At 44.4% G+C, this 3,720-nt stretch overlaps 1 protein-coding gene across 4 annotated transcripts in view; it reads right to left on the reverse strand.

Annotated features, from left to right (window-relative positions):
* kiaa0825 (KIAA0825 ortholog) overlaps nucleotides 1-3,720 on the reverse strand; it is a 109,360-nt gene that overhangs the window by 91,959 nt on the left and 13,681 nt on the right. The gene's annotated exons all lie outside the window — the stretch shown is intronic.

The raw sequence follows: 3,720 nt of genomic DNA on the forward strand, positions 1-3,720 counted from the left end.
CTCTCTCTCTCTCTCTCTCTCTCTCTCTCTCTCTCTCTCTCTCTCTCATCCTCTGTCCCTCTTTTCCTCTCTTTCGCTCATTCTGTCTCTCTAAATCAGACCATCAGCAGGCTGGTCTGCCTCTCTCTTACCACACTACCAGACTGGCCTCAAGTCTCTTATCATGTGATCACAATATGTTAAGACAAGCTATCTGTGTTTGTGCTGATGTGTGTTTTGTATAACACCCCCTACAGGTGATGTCAGCACTTAGTTTCATTAAATACAGAGATAAAAAAAGGGGGATTTCAGCCCCGACTTTTTAGCCCGACTTGAACAATGGAAATTAAACCTGCTTTACATATTGCATACAATTCATAAAACAGAATTATACAGATAAAAAAAATTTAAAAAGTGCAAAGTAACTTGTTTGTAGCTTTGTTTTTGTTAAATTCCCCATAATGTTTGTGCACCTCTTCATTCTTATTGCGGGGCTATGCTCTTGCTATGGCTGTGGCTGGTGAGCACTTCTGTGTGTTTCTTTTGGTGCATGTGTTCTCTGTGTATCCATGCTGTCTTGTGTGTTCAGTGCGTGTCAAGCAGGGTCCTGTGGGTGCCTTGGGGTACGTCTGTGTACATATGTGTGTGTATGCGGGAAGGCTACGAGCCACTGTGGACCACCCGCTACGCCCTATGACAGCTGGGGTCCTCTTCGTCAGTTGCGGCCCACTGCTCACTCAGACAGCATTATTATGGGAAGCCTCCTGCTGCGATTCCCCAATACACACTCTGACACATGCACGCACACATAAATGCACGACACCACACAAGCACTGGTCTCTTGTGGCCCTTTCCCTGGGTGCTGTCCAACCAGGCCACAGCAGGGGCCACCTGCCCTTCACAGAAGGGAAAGTTGCAATATTTGATATCTCAATTAAGTTGCCTTACAAAGAAGGAGGTGTGGTGCTGAAAGAGGTGTTCTTGTGGTGGCAGAGAATAACTGCTTACTTTCTTCTACAATATGTTTGTTTCTCTGTCCTCCTCTGTGTCCGTCTGTGTATCTGGCTCTCTGTGGTGTATATTGCAGTGACAGTGAGATAGGGGTTACTATTTCTGTAGCTTCCTCAACGTACTTGAACCGGGCTGCCTGGATGAAGAACAAGGAGGAATGTATTGTCTCGATGGGAGTATTTCATTAAAACCCACTTGTTTAGTACCCTTGTTTGCGTTATTGTTTTCAAGCCCTCGGCGAATCACACTGACTCTTCATCACAAAGTGCTGGCTGCTCTCAATAAGCCAGCCATTTTTGTCTGTGCTTTCTCAATAGAAGGTGCCAGGGAAATGTTCATATCCTTGAGCTTTTCAAGAGTGATACACAAAAGCCATTGTGACCGACCACTCGGAGGAAATGGGGGAAAATAAATGGCATGCATAATACACATTCTCAAGGGCCATGAAACATATTTTTCAGTGTGATTTCATTGGAGAAAATGAACACTGACTCACACATTACACAACCAGAGAGTAAAGACCCCGCTCTCCTCATTAAGATTAGTAAACCACTTGCTCTGTGTGGAATCTTTCCTAAACAGGGCCTTTTCATTGTCTGCAAGGACAATGAAAAGGCAGCAGCATACAGTAAAAACGAATCATCCATAAACCGGTAGCATCACATATACACACATGCCCACGTGTACACAGAAACACACACACACACACACAAACCCACCTACCTAGCCCATAATTACATGGCAGCATGTGAGTGCACGTCCCTGGCTGACAGTGTGTATAAACTCAGGCAGAGATATGATCTAGTGAGGCGCTGCTCTTAATAAATATTAACAAACGCCATTCCCAAGCAGCCTCAATCCCCACAAGCACCTCCAATGCCAGTCAGAGCCTCAGCCGAGCTATCTCGCGTCACTACAGAACCTCTCTCCCCGCTGAATAGGCTGCTCTGCATTCTCTAAGAAAGAGTTCAAAGAGCCAGAAAGGGCGAGGCGGGTGGGGTGCGGTGGCAGCGAATGTGCTTGCTATATATGTTCAAACTCAAACCTTTTTTTAATCTATTGGGAGCTGCCGACTTCGTCATATGGGGAAATTAGTGGAAGTGGAATTCAAATCAGCGCTATCAGAATGGGGTTGCACAGTGTTTGAACAACCTCGACTTCACCCCTGTGATCGACTGTTAGGGAATACGTGTGTGTGTATGCAGAGAAGCTGGAATGAAAGCTTTTGATGTCCTACAAAAACATAGATGTCCTATTCATATGTATGAAAATGACTGAAGCCATATGGTAATTTAATGACGCACTTTTAAACACACGCTCACACAGAAACACACACTAGCATCAACTCAAAAACAGATGGGCAGACATGTTCAGATGACATATGCTCAAAGTTGATTGAAAACACACATGAACACATGCATATCCACCTACAGAGCCACACACACACACACACACACACACACACACACACACATATCAAAAAAAAGAAAAAGGCAAAAACACAGTAAAACTGCACCATAGAAAATGTTTTTTGCAGTGTTGGTGATTCTGCATGGATTTATTCCAACTTTATCTAAAGGTTTCGCTAATTCTGGTCACTAATTTTTGTATACACATCAGCAATAACTAGCAACATTGTTGAAGTGAAAAATGTGTAATTGTGTGGACAAATCTTATCCATCTGCAACTTTTACTGTGGAAAATCGTGAAGGTAGAGAATTTACATGATTGCTTAAAAGTATGAACACTGTAACTGATGGCCACTTACCTTTATCCCAACATAGCTCTATAGAGCTAATGGCACTGAAAAATGTAAATTAGCGCACTAACATGATTTTGGCTAAACCCAGCACACACACGCATACACACACACACATACAGTGACATGCACATGTAGACTTGGCCCTCCCACTCTCCTGCAGACTCAGTGAGGTGTGTTAGTAAGGTTTAAAGCCTGTATTGTTCCTGACCAGCCAACCTGTCTACCACACTCCCCAGTCTCACTGCTCACCCCATTACACCGGGAAAACTACAGGAAAATGGGAAAAGACAAGAGAAGAAAAAAGGAGGGGAATTGGACACTGGAGAGATGGAGTAGAGGAAAAGGGGGGAAAGAAAAGAAGAAGAGGGAGAAAATGGAGGGCTGGGGCCCTTCACATTTATCTAGGTACAATGTCAGAGCCTACCTTTGAGTCGGTCGGGTTAAAAGAGGAGGCAGATCTCGCCGTGAACGCTGTTAAATGGTTCAGTGGTTTGACAGTGGCTGATGCTACAGACAGCGCTGCTCCCCCGGGAGCCTACACAGTCTCCCAGGCATGGCTCTTATCAAAATATACCTACCGCCTGCCTCTACTGCAGAAATACACAATAACACAGCGGGGAGGGAGGGGGAGATCTAAGGAGTCATATGATGCTTATGAAAATAGAATCACTTTTTTCTACCACTGTCATAATTGTCTTGACAATTATGGGCGTAGCGTACAGTATAGACAGTAAAGTGTGAAAGCAGATTATGCATTAATGTTGAAGCTTTGGCTCTAAAGGAGCCACGGGCGTTAGGGTGGTGGATATGTGGGTTCTTGAGCTTTTGTTTTTGGGGGGGGGGACTTTAAAACATGAACACAAAAATGTAATCCCAGTTGTAGCCCTTAAAGCGGTGTTGCAGCTGATAGTCAAAATCTCTCACACACACACACACACACACACACACACACACACACACACACACAC

The sequence above is a fragment of the Anarrhichthys ocellatus genome, unplaced genomic scaffold (assembly GCF_004355925.1).
Source record: "Anarrhichthys ocellatus isolate YVR2014 unplaced genomic scaffold, GSC_Weel_1.0 scaffold9, whole genome shotgun sequence".
Taxonomy (NCBI): Eukaryota; Metazoa; Chordata; class Actinopteri; order Perciformes; family Anarhichadidae; genus Anarrhichthys; species Anarrhichthys ocellatus.